This window comes from Macaca fascicularis, chromosome 12, assembly GCF_037993035.2.
Source record: "Macaca fascicularis isolate 582-1 chromosome 12, T2T-MFA8v1.1".
Classification (NCBI taxonomy): domain Eukaryota; kingdom Metazoa; phylum Chordata; class Mammalia; order Primates; family Cercopithecidae; genus Macaca; species Macaca fascicularis.
The window spans coordinates 72,456,080-72,470,393 of NC_088386.1; the positions used below are offsets into that span (position 1 = coordinate 72,456,080).

A 14,314-nucleotide genomic window follows, 5' to 3' on the forward strand; every position below is an offset into this window, starting at 1 on the left:
AGGACAGCAAGATGAGAGGAAAATGAACATGTGTTAAGATAAAAAAGAATTTAAGTGAAACCAAAATGCAATGATGATGGAACTAAAAACTGCACTTGAAGCTATTTCAAACAGAAATGACACTGCGGTTCATTAGGTCAGTAAAGTAGGAGACCATGAGAAACTCCTCTGGTATCTAGAGGAAAAGAATAAAGATGAAAATGATTAAAGAGAAGATAATAGATAAGCGTTAAGTTTAATCTAAAGCTGCCTCCTTATGTATTTTAAGTTCAGTCTGAAGGTTTTTCAGTGCATAGTGAACTGTAACCTAACTGGATGTGTAAACAAACTAACCTCCTCTTGTATCCATCACTGAGTTTTGGCCAATCACAGGCGGCCAGTGCTCAAGTAAAGCAAACGCTGAGCTGAGACCAATCCTGCTGTTTCTGTACCTCACTTCCCTTTTCTGTACATCACTTTCCCTGTTCTACTCATAAATCCTCTACTACATGGCAGTGCTGGAGATTTTCTGAACCTGTTCTGGATTGCAGTAGCAGGGACTACCTGCTCAATTAAATTCTGTTACATTTATTGCAGTGGTGCAATCCCCCTGCAACCTCTGCCCTCTGCCTCCCAGGTTCAATCAATTCTCCTGCCTCAGCCTCCCAAGGAGCTGGAACTACAGGCCGGCGCCACGGGGCCTGGCTACTTTTTGTATTTTTAGTAGAGATGGGGTTTCACCATGTTGTCCAGGCTAGTCTCAAACTCCTGGCCTCAAGCGATCCACCTATCTCAGCCTCCCAAAGTGCTGGGATTACAAGCTTGAGCCATTGCACCCCACCTGAAGTTTTTTGTCTTATATGGAAGGCCTAAGAACTATACATATTTTTCAGGAAGAAACAGAAGAGTTGGTACAAAATTTGTAATCAATTTGTAACCTCTTTTAGCCTTAAAAAATGTTAGAGTGGTTGGGCACAGTGGCTCACACCTGTAATCCCAGCACTTTGAGAGGCCGAGACAGGTGGATCATGAGGTCAGGAGTTCAAGACCAGCCTGATCAATACGGTGAAACCCCATCTCTACAAAAAATACAAAAATTAGCTGGTTGTGGTGGCACACACCTGTGATCCCAGTTACGCAGGAGGCTGGGGCAGGAGAATCGCTTGAACCTGGGAGGCAGAGTTTTCAGTGAGCCAAGGCTGTGCCACTGCAGTCCAGCCTGGGTGACAGAGCGAGACTCCACATCAAAAAAAAGAAAGATAATAAACAGATCAAGAATTTGCTATATACCAAGCAAAATGAAACTATTAAGATATATCTAGAAACAGCTATGAGAACTTTTGAAGGTCAGAGATAAATAAAAAGTAGCCCATAGCATGTGAGCAAGGGGCGGGGGGTTGGGGAAGTAGGAGAGAAGTTCATTCTCAAATCAGTGAAAATCAAAAAAATTCATATGTTTCCCTTACTTTAGTAAATTCTATAAAGACAGAACATCTACCGAATTTTGAGGAAACAGTTCTACGCATGATGTTATGCCCAGATAAGCTGTCTTTCATGTGCAAAAATAACAGAAAACTATTTTCAAATCTGAAAGTCCTTAGAAAATATATTTCCCTGGAACCCTTCTTGAAAAAAATTACTTAAAGACATACTCTTTCTGACTGAGAGAGAATTTAAGACAAACAACGTAAGAATGGAGCTATTGTGCTTTGAACGGTTAGCAATCGGCTGTAAAAGAAGGTATACATTTTAATTATATAATTATTGTAAAATTTGTTAAGAACCAAAAGTAAATGTCCAAAAATATCCATGAAAGAAAAACCTGACATACAAAAGTAATAGGAATAACACATAACTTAAATCTAGGTTTATATTAACAAAGACATGGTATATAGGGGATTTTAATGTGAAGACTTGAGAAATGTTAAGGAATGTTTTTGTAAAAATAATTCAAAGGCAACCAATAGTAAATTTTAAATAAGATTATATTTCAAGATTACCTTAACAAACGAATAAAAGTACATTTTAAAAGTAAATAAAACATACTTTACAGAGCAAATAAGCAAAGATAAGAAAATAGAAAAATGTCAGAAAGAGGATAAAACATAAATTATGAGAAAAATTATAAATGGGTTAAAGCAATCCATTAATGATCAACATTTTCAAATTGCCTTCAAAAATAAAAATTAACTCTGCCACTTAAAAGAAACCCACCAAGGCTGAGCATGGTGGCTCACACCTATAATCCCAGCACTTTGGGAGGTTGAGGAGGGCAGATCACTTGAGGTCAGGAGTTTGAGACCAGTCTGGCCAACATGGTGAAACGCCATCTCTATTAAAAATACAAAAAATTAGCCAGGTATGGTGGCACGTTCCTGTAGTCCCAGTTATTCAGGAGGTTCAGGGTGGGAGAATTGCTTGAACCCAGGAGGAGGAGGTTGCAGTGAGCCAAGATCGCACCACTGCACTGACCACAGTGTGAGACCCTGTCTCAAAAAAAAAAGAAAAAAGAAAAAGAAACCCACTAGAACCTAACTGACCCATAAAGGTAAGTAGCACAAGCATGGTTAAACATGTGTCTGATTCATATAAGCAAAAGAAAGCTCACAAACCAGCAGTCAAGTCAAAAAGAAGTAGACCAAAATTTAATTATTTATTGATAAAAGGTATAATCTACAATGAAGGGAGAATGGTCGTAAACACTGTTATAGACCATATAATAGCAGTATTTAATAAGCAATGCTCATATATTAGACCATAAAACAGCAATTAATTCCCCAAAGCAGAAATTCTAAAGGCCACAAATTTCCAACCACAATATAATCAACCCCAAAACTATTATCACATATTGAGACAAACTAATAAATAAGTAAAACCAATAGCTTAGAATCTTTAACAAACATTTCTCTAAACTAAGTTACAAAGGAAATCAAATCCTCAATAACAGAGTAGCTTTTAAATAATATAATGAAGAAATAACATGACTGAGAATACTAATAAAAGTTGTGAGAGAGTGCCAAAATTCCAATCAGAAGTGAATTCATACTTTTAATGAATTATTAAGTCACCTAGGAAAATAAATGAATAATTTGATACATTGATAAATCTGATAATTGGTAAAATAAATTGAAAATAAAATGATAATGGCAATGATGATGATGATGTCTGACCACCTACCATGAGCCAGGTACTGAGCCAAGGGCCTCAAATAATTATCTTGTTGAATCCCCACATTCTTCCTGAGAGATGGGTATCATTATAGCTTGCAAATAAAGAAATTAAGATTTTTGAGACATTAGGTAATTTGTCCAAGATCATACAGCTAGCAAATGGCAAAGTCAGGATTTAATCCAGGTTTGTCTGAGTCCAGAGTCTTTCTTTATCCTTAACCCCTGCCATAACAGGATTAGAAAACAGAAAAGTGTTTATGTGATAAATACAAACAACAGCTGGCTCTTTGGAAAAACTAGACAAAGACCTGACAAACCTAATATAGAAAACAGAGATATAAGGAAGGAACAAAAACATTTAAAAGGAGAAGAAAGAGGATATAGCAGATATATTAAATTTTAAAATAATTATTCTTTATGTTAATAAGTTTGTAAATACTGATATAATGGATTATTTCACAATAAAGCATAAATCACCAATTGTGTTTAAAAAAGTAGATTATCTAAATAGATAAACAGCCAGAAAAAAAATAGAAGGTTATCAAAGGCACAAGGGTCAGATTGGTCTACCAGTGATTTTTTTTTTAAGTTTTCAAATGAAAAAATCTTTAAAATGAAGACATACAACGGAGATGAACAAGCTGCAACATTTTATCAAACACAAAGGAAGATCTGAAAATATGTTTCTGCATAGGAAAACCCAATTTTATAACAATATTTTAAAAATTATTCTAAAATTAATTTGAAGAGTTAACTCTATGTTCATGTGGATAATTTTCAGAATTTGGTAAATGATTCTAAAGTTTAACTGAAACAATGACATTGGTCTGGGCAATGACTTTTTTGGATATGACCCCAAAAGCACAGGCAATAAGTGAAAATAGGCAAATGAGATTGAAACCAGCCCAATTTTTCTTCCAATAGTATAAAGGAATGAAAACTTTATAGATCACCACATGTGATTACAATAAAACACTAGACCCCTCATCCCACTACCAGCTGCCTGTCGACCAGCTCCTATATTAATCCCTAACTTCAGTGGATTGGAGAGATGAATTTGAGACTTGTCTCCCATCTCTCAGCTAATGTTACCTGCAACAAGGCTTTTCTTCCCTAGCAATACTCATTGTCTCAATGATTGGCTTTTTGTGCAGCAAGCAACCAGACCTACACTGAACCCTTGGTGTTCGGCAATAGTATTAAATCAAACTAAAAAGTTTCTGCACAGCAAAGGAAACTATAAACAGAGTGAAGAGACAATCTACAGAGAAGAAGAAAATATTTACAAACCATACATCTGATAAGGGGTTGATCTCCAAAACATATAAGAAACTCCTACAACTCAATGCAACAAACAAACAACTTGACTAGAAAACAAACGAAGGACTCGAATAAACTTTTTACAAGAAGACATATAAATGATCAACAAGTATATGAAAAGGTGCTCACCATCACTAATCATCAGGGACATGCAAATCAAAATCACAACAAAATACCACCTCACACCTGTTAGAATGGCAATTATCAAAATGTATTAACATAAAGAATAATTCTTTTAAAAGTTAATGTATCTGTTATATCCTCTTCCTTCTCATTTTTTAAATTTTTTCATTCCTCCCTTTTATCTCTATTGCATCTGCACAATGAGATGCCAAACTCTTCACCTGTGATGATTGCCTGTCTGACCACCTGCTTTCTGTTGACCAACTCCTCTTTCTTATCCCTCCCTAATTCCTATTTTCCCACATGCAGGTACATTTCTCCTCCGACTGTATAAAAGCCTAGTTTTAGTCAGTTGAGAAGACGGGTTTAAGAATGATCTCACATCTCATTGGCTGCAGCACCCAAATAAAGCCTCCTATCCTTGTGATAATTATTGTCGCCATGTTGGCTTTCTGTCTGATGAGCAACAGGACCTAGACCAAACCCCTGGTGCTTCAGTAACATAGACAAAGGGCATAAAATAAATAAAATCAGAGATACCTCCACTTTATGTACCCTGCAGCACTATCACAATAGACAAGATATAGAATCAACCTAAGTGTTAATCAACAGATGAATGGATAAAAAGAAACTATTCAGATGGAAAAAAAAAAAAAAAAAAAGGAAGGAATTTCTGTCATTTTCAACAACTGGGATGAACCTAGAAGACATTATGTTAAGCAAAATAAGCCAGGCACAGAAAGTCAAATACTGCATTATCTCACATGTGGAATCTTAAAAAGTTGAACTCATAGAAGCAGAGAGTAGAATGACAGTTCCGGGGGACTGGAGAGAGAGGAAGTGGGAAGATACTAGTCAATGGACACAAAATTTCGATTAGACAAGAAAAAGAAGTTCAAGAGATCTATTGTACATGGTGACTATGGTTAATAACAATGTACCGTATACTTGAAAATCACCAGGAGAGTAGATTTTAAGTGTTCTTGTCACCAAAAAAAAAAAAATGTGAAATATGTGAGGTAATACATATTAGCTCAATTTAGCCACTCCACAATATATACATATTTCAAAATATGTTGTGCACCATAAATATATACAATTTTTATTTGTCAATTCAATTAATTAGCTTTAGGATTTAATTTTTAAAGTTTAATTGGAACCATAAAAAAAGAACTGACCATCACATTTTAGGAAGAATAAACAAGAAGTCCATGAGTACTGAAAGAAGACCTCGGTGATAAAAACATGCTATAACGTTTTAGCAATTAAACTGCAAAAACCTGTAGCAAAAATCAGAAGGCAGGTCAGTGGAATGGAATAAATAGCCTAGAAACACACCTGGTGTATAAAAGAATTTAGTATGTAATTAAGATACCATGACAATCAGTGGGAAAAGACTCAGTCAATGCAGCTGGATAAACATGTGGGTCTGATACACTTCTCGAAAGAAGACATTTATGCAGCCAACAGACACATTAAAAAATGCTCAGCATCACTGGTCATCAGAGAAATACAAATCAAAACCATAATGAGATACCATCTCACACCAGTTAGAATGGCGATCATTAAAAGTTAGGAAACAACAGATGCTGGAGATGATGTGGAGAAATAAGAATGCTTTTACACTGTTGGTGGGACTGTAAACTAGTTCAACCATTGTGGAAGACAGTGTGGCGATTCCTCAAGGATCTAGAACCAGAAATACCATTTGACCTAGCCATCCCATTACTGGGTATATACCCAAAGGATTATAAATCATGCTACTGTAAAGACACATGCACACATATGTTTATTGCGGCACTATTCACAATAGCGAAGACTTGGAACCAACCCAAATGTCCATCAATGATAGACTGGATTAAGAAAATGTGGCACATATACACCATGGAATACTATGCAGCCATAAAAAAGGATTAATTCATGTCCTTTGCAGGGACATGGATGCAGCTGGAAACCACCATTCTCAGCAAACTATCACAAGGACAGAAAACCAAACACCGCATGTTCTCACTCATAGGTGGGAATTGAACAATGAGAACACTTGGAAACAGGGTGGGGAACATCATACACTGGGGCCTGTCAGGGGGTGAGGGGCTGGGGAGGGATATCATTAGGAGAAATACCTAATGTAAATGATGAGTTGATGGGTGCAGCAAACCAACATGGCACATGCATACCTATGTATCAAACCTGCACATTGTGCACATGTACCCTAGACCTCAACGTATAATAAAAAAATTATTTAAAAATAACATTTGGGCCTGATAAATAAACAAGAATTAGATCCTTCCCTTATACCACACACACACACTCACACACCATAAAAACCTTTGAAAGTGGATAAATATATAACCGAATAATTAGGGAAGGTTTTCTAGGCATAAATATAATAGAAAATGTCAAAAAAAAGTAAAAAGTCAATAGGTTTCACTCCAAGAAAAAATTAAACTTTTCTATTTCAAAAAACAATAAAAACAAAGTTTAAAAGCAAACAAGCTGGTAAAATACTTTTTTTTCACTACACATTGTGTATAAGGAGCTCACACACTTGAATAAAACCCCATGCAGGTAGTGGATTTCTGTCATTTAGGTGCCCAAATGCAACATGTTTCCCCTTTCAAGGAAACCCCATGGTGGGCCGGTTGCCATCCCTGCTTGCTGGCCCATAGTGGGAGGCCCTGCGACCTAAACACAGTCAATCAGATGCTCCCACCTGAGCCTTTGTGTCTCTGAAGGTGAGACAGAAAGGAACAGTATCCACTGGAGATTATTCACAGGTGCTGTGGTGGAGTCCAGAGATGAAAGGAGTCACTGCCCACCAGCCATGGTGCCAGCCATTGTCCAGCAGTAAAGGTGGTAGCTGTGGTGCCTTAACGGGCTACTCCTGGGCAGGATGTGGACTGTGCCTTTTCCCCCTTGGCTCTTGCCCAAGTCTGGTTCTCAGTGTTCCCCTCAATTCTGTGAGCTACCCAACAACTTTTCAACAAATTCTTTTTCTGTTTAAATTAACTGAAGTTAGTTACCAAGTGCTGACTAGCACACCTCTGTGGTCATATAACCTGAAATTCAGGCTACATTCAGCATATAAACTGAAAATCCACAGAAAAAAGTATACATTGTTAATAAGCATTTTTAAACATCCAATCTCACCATATCAGATAAATTATTTCTAGAAAATAAAAGCCAAAATTTGGGGTTAAAATTAGCATGCTTCTTAATTAAAAATATTTTGAATCAGTAAAGATGTAAAGACACAGTAGGAATACAAATTTATACAATCTTTTTGGAAAGCAATCTGAGTATATATGCCAAAAACTTTCAAAATGCCCACATCTTTTTGATATATAATACTTATTCTAGAAATGTATCCTAATAATCATTTATGCAGACAAAGATTTATAAAGATATTCATTTTAGATTCTAAATTAAAAAGTATAAACAAAAATTTGTTTAACAAAATGATAATGGCTAAACACATATCTACATCCAGTAGAATCTTTCTTAATGCACTTCTGCTAATCCACTTACTTGATTAGTCAGTCATCTTTACTCCCTTTGTAAAGCATATGGAGCACTCCTCATCAGAACTTCACCCATGCACTTTCCACTCCAAATGTGGGTGGGAATTTAACAAGGGTGGGATGGGTCTGTGTCTAGCCTATTTAGGTTCTTGGTAACTGCCACTGAAATTATAAATGCAAAAAGAAAGATAACAGTTGTGTTATGAAATTTAAGTTGATTTGCAAAATTTAGTCAAAATCAAATTGCCTTAAAAAAGGAAGTAAGACAGGAATGTCGCTGTTGCAAATCAAAAAGTCCATAGCAGTGATTCTCAAGATTGAGAACTGCTGATTTAACAGAGGTCTGCGCTCAATTTTTAATTATCTCTTAAGTTTTCTATTTCAAAACAAGCAAAAATAGAAACCTAGAAATTACAAAAGCATTATTGATATTTTTTATGCCAGAAAGCCCAAATTGTCAGTCATAATTAAAGAAACAACCTTGGCCTATACTTTTTTAAAATGGTGAATGAATGTGTATATGCTTTAAATTTTTAAAAAAACCGTTTGAGAAATACATATGTTTTAAAATATATACATATCGTATCATTTATTTCACTGTTTCACACTAGTTATTTCACTGTGGACTGCAGGTCCTCAAGCACTATAACTCCACATACCAAGTGTGAAGCCACATGTTCCCAGATGAGTGAAGACAGCACTGGAACACAGGGTCAGGTTGGCATGGCTGAGCTGGCCCTGGCTTTCCCTCACACCAGGAAGATGGCCAGAGAGCCCGGGAGCCAGTGGCAGGGAGGCAGGGCTAGCATCCCCAAAACGAGGAGGTTTTTGCCCCATGCTTCTCTCTCCTTGCGGGAGAAAAATCTTTTCCAAAAGTCCCTAACAGACTGCTTTATGTCTCATTGGCAGAACTGTGTCACTTGCTAACCCCTAAACTACTTGCAGGCCAAGAAGAATGGGATCATCATGAATGGCTGGGAATGAATCATGGGCAACCCACACTCAGGGTTTTGATCAGTCCAGTTTCCTCCTCCTAAGGTGAGAGGATGCCCATCCTCACTGAACAAGTAGTTTCCACACATCTGAACAAAATCAGGGTCATTTTAGCTAGGACATAGAGAACTTCTGTGTAGTAGATGACAGCAGTATCCACAAGCACCTAATTTAAACCAGCTGCTGGCCTAAGCACACAGCTTAAGAGAGTACATTCATACCCAGTTATTAAAATCATTCTAAAAAGCAGAATTCAATATTGTATTTATGGTATGCAACTAATTTAAATATATATACACATATATGTTTACATATACACATATGTTTACATATACACATGTACTTTTTAAAACTGGAAGAGTATATAAAATATTACTATTTTGTTGGGTTTATGAGTTGGTTTTAATCTTCCTGTAGCTTTTTATATTTTCTCATTTTTTGCAATGCACACATAATCACTTTAATAAACTGAAAAAAACATCATTTTTAATTATTTTGTGAAATAATATATTCATGTCCTCCAATTGTATAGCAATTTTACACACATTTTTTCACTTTTTGGGATAAGAATAATGCTTCATAAGAAAAATGCAATAATACATGTAAAATGCCAGGAATAGTATCTGGTAGATGATAGAAACTCATTAAATAGTTATTTAATTTCTACTGTTATTATTTCACATTAACTCTCTGACAGTTAGAAAGGAATTACTGTCCTTATTTTATAGACAACCAAGGCTAAGAGAAGTTCAGTGATTTGCTCAAGATCATGCCACTTTCCAAGACCAGTGTTCCTTTCAATTTCACCATCAATGTTCTTCATCCATGGTACAGATTATTTTAAAAAGTTATATTCTTAATTTCCTACCTAAAATTAGAATTTTGTTGAGATAGAGTATTTTAATTTAAAAAACCATAATACAATGTATTTCTTTTCTGTTGTTGAAATTGAAATATAATTCACATACCATAAACTTCAGCCTTTTAAAGTATACCATTCAGTGACTTTTTAGTATATTCATGAGGATGCACAACCATCCCTATTACCCAATTTTAGAACATTTTCACCACTCAAAAAGGAAGCCCCATATCTATCAGCAGTCACTCCCTATCTCCTCTCCCTCAAGCCCCTGGCAATCACTAATCTATTTTCTGTTTCTGTGGTTTATATATTCTAGACATTTCCTATAAATTGAATCATACAATATATGGCTCTCTGTGACTGCTCTTACTTAGCATAATGTTTTAAAACCTCATTCATGTTGTAGCATGCATCCACACTTCATTCCTTTCTATGGCTGAACAATATTCCATTGTATGGATATACCACATTTTATTTAGCTATTCATCAACTATATGCTAAATTTATAGGGATAGCAATTTGACAGTTAATAAATAAGCCAGTATATGAATCAGCAAAATGCAGTAAACCAGTAAAATAACTAAATAAAATGACAAGTAACCAAAAAACAAATCAATAAGATTCAGCTTGTCTCATCCATCCAGGATTTTTTAACTTTTTATTTGCAACAGTGCCTGAAAACTCTAAACACTGTTCACCTTAAATAATAAAGCATCAGACATACTTCTATTAAAAATTAGAAATATACGTTTTTCACCTTATCTTGGAATGATTTTTTGTTTACTTTCTGTTAACTTACCAGAGACCAAAATATTTAATTCTTTCCAGAATCTTTTGTGCCTCAACTCATCTGCAAGTCTTTTAGCCTAGAGTCCCTCAACTATAAACTATAAAACATGTGCATCCCTGATACAGATAAGGTGCCAGAGAAGGTTTTCCCGTCCCTGGGGCTTTGAGATCCATGCTTACTTTTTTCTATAGACAGATTTTTAAATAGATGACCATTGGGATCCTGTCCAACTCCAGGAGTCTATGATTCTAGTTTTATGTTTGTGTTTGTAGTCATCACCACCCTCATCCTAATTCCATTCAAGTCAGAGAATGTAGATGTGACTAAACTTCTTGTGGCTCTGGTGGCAGGAGGAAAAGAAACAAAAGGACAGTGGTACCAGATGCATCCTATTATAGCAACCCCAAAGATTTATATAGCACTTCCTAATTTACAAAGCACATTCCCCATGCTATTTCTCATACAGTGCCCCAGGGTAGCCCCTTGAGTAGGTCAGGCATTTTATCAAGCAGAAATTGAAATTTAGGAACTGGTCCAAGTTTATGGACAAATGACAGATCTGGGGCTCCTGCCTCCCAATGCCTGTTCATTTCATTGTCTTACTAAGCACCCACTTCCAATGGCACTGGGGCTGTGGAGAGTGAGCAGCTGAAAGGCAAGCATTGATGACCAGCAGGTACTTACAGCGTTCACAAGGCTGACTTCACCGACATGCCTGTGCCAAATGGGAATAAAGAGAAGGGACTCAGAAATAAAGCAACAGTCAGAGGAGCAAGCAAAACAATGTCCAAGTGCAGCCAAGGCCAATGCCTCCTGGACTATGTGGAAAATAATACTCCGCACTACAAGCCCCTCACTTACGGAAAGCTTCCAAGAAATGAGGGCTTTCAAACTGCCTATGGAAAGTCATTTAGAGTTGGCACCATCCATTCAATTTCAGACCTTTCCACCAGAACATTGCTTGGTGACATAGTGGTCTTCACCCTGAGCTTCTACAATTGTATGTTAAGTTGTTATTAAGGACCTGTGGACAGAGAAGGCACACCACCACAGGTAAGCTGTATGTAAAATAAGCAAACTTCCTCCTCACATTTCAATCTATTTCAACATTCATCAGGTCCTTCAAAATTTTTGCCAGACACCAAAACCTACATTTTGCCCCCACTTTTCTAACACCATTCCTTCATATACATCAGCTATGCACATACCAAGTGTTTGCATATAATCCTTCACTGCATCCCCGCTGTGAAGCAGGCATTATTCTCCCCATTTTACAGATAAGCATACTGGGCTCAGAAACATAATTTGCCCAAGCTACTTGTGGGTAGATCTGTCATTTAAACTCAGGTCTCTGTTGTTCCAAACCTATTTTCTTTCTGCTAAATTGCAATACCTCTAACTTGTTAGAATTTCAGGTAAAACCTTGAAATTCTAAAATAAATAAATAAATAAAATAAATAAATAAATAAATATATATATATAAACTTTTTCAAAATTAAAAGATTTTGCTCTTCAGAAAAAAATCCTGTTTGGAAAGGCAAGCCAGATTACAATAATAGATATGCAGTTGAAATACATAAAACATTTTGAAGAAGTTTTTATTAGTATAAACTTGTGAGCATTCAAATTCCTACATATACTTACTATAAAGTCAATGAATAATGAAGCAGTCTTGATAAACACAGTTGCAACAGACATGTTAACTCCTGCCTCCAACTGATTGCTGTATTTTGTTTAGATTGCATAGAATTGAGACTATCATAATTCACATACATTAACAGATGCAAATAGTAATAGTTTTCTAACAGCAGTTTGTGATGTCAAGCCACACCTTGATAAAACAGATGACAAAAAAAAAAAAAAAGCTTTATTCTGTTTGCACTGAAAACCCAGTTTACCTGCTTGCACAAATTGACATGTTAATTATTCACAGTGTGTTAAAAGTTGGTATGTGTCACATTTTTGTGTGCATGTTGTATTTTTTAACTTTTAAGTTTGGGGTACATGTGCAGGTTTTTTACATAGGTAAACTCATGTCATAGGAGTTTGTTGTACAGATTATTTTATCACCCAGGTATTAAGCCTAATATACAGTTTTTTTTTTTTTCTGCTCCTCGCCTGTTCCCAGCCTCCACCCTCAAGTAGGCCTCAGTGTCTCTTGTTCCCCTCTTTGTGCCCATGAGTTCTCAATCACTTCACTTCCATTCTTAAGTGAGAAAATGCAGTATTTTGTTTTCTGTTCCTGCGTTAGTTTGCTAAGGATAATGGCCTCCAGCTCCATCCATGTTCCCACAAAAGACACGATCTCATTCTTTTTTATGGCTGCATAGTATTCTATGGTATATATGTGCCACATACTTCATCCAATCTGTCACTGATGAGCATTTAGTTTGATTCCATGTCTTTGCTATTCTGAATAGTGCTGCAATGAACATTCACATGCATGTGTCTTTACGGTAGAATGATTTACATTCTTCTGGGTATTAACTGAGTAACGGGATTGCTAGGTCGAATGGTAGTTCTTCTTTTAGCTCTTTCAGGAATTGCCACATTGCTTTTTCCACAATGGTTGAATTAATTTATACTCCCACCAACAGTGTATAAGTGTTCCCTTTTCTCCGCATCTGTTATTTTTTGCCTTTTTAATCATAGCCATTCTGACTGGCGTGAGATGGTATTTCATTGTGGCTTTGATGTGCATTTATCTAACAATCAGTAATATTGAGCTTTTAAAAATACGGAATGCTTCACGAATTCCATGTCATTCTTGCACAGGGGACATGCTAATCTTCTCTGTATTATTCCAATTTTAGTATATGTGCTGCTGAAGCAAGCACACGTGTTTGTAATTTTTATAGTCATTTAAAATATATTTAATATTTTTAATGAATTCTTCCCAAATTGATTTGTAAATTCAATGCAATCTCAATCAAAATCCTAGTAAGTTTCTTTGAAGAAATTGAAAAGCAGATGCTAAAATGTATATGGAAATGGAAAGGACCTAGAATAGCCAAAACAACTAGAAAAAGAATAATAAGGTTAAAGGATTTATTACCCTACTTAATTCTAAGACTTACAAAAAAGCTACGATCATCAAGACAGTGTGTCTCTGAGGCAAGGATAGACCTATAGATTCAAGGAACAGAACAGAGAGTCCAGAAATAAATCCAAAGTTATATGGTTGATTTTTGACAAAGATGTGAACATAACTAAATGGGAAAATCAGTAAAATAGTGCTGCAAAAACTAAATACCTAGAGGGGAAAAAAACAACCTTACAACATATTTTAAAAACTAACACAAAATACGTCATAGGCCTAAACAGTAAGAGCTAACACTATTACATTTCTGGAAGAAAATATAAGAGAAAATGTTTGTGACACTAGTTAGGAAAGGCATTTTTAAACAGGACACAAAAAATACAACTCATAAGGAAAAATACTTACAAACTTTTTCAAAATTAAAAGCTTTTGTTCTTAAAAAACTAGCCGTGCATAGTGGCGGGCGCCTGTAGTCCCAGCTACTCTGGAGGCTGAGGCAGGAGAATGGCGTGACCC

At 36.0% G+C, this 14,314-nt stretch overlaps 1 non-coding gene across 1 annotated transcript; it reads right to left on the minus strand.

Annotated features, from left to right (window-relative positions):
• Positions 1-13,489: 13,489 nt before the first annotated feature.
• Positions 13,490-13,595, minus strand: LOC123568235 (U6 spliceosomal RNA). Its single transcript, XR_006691437.1, has one exon. It is a non-coding gene; the product is annotated as a U6 spliceosomal RNA (small nuclear RNA).
• Between the last annotated feature and the right edge of the window lie 719 nt (positions 13,596-14,314).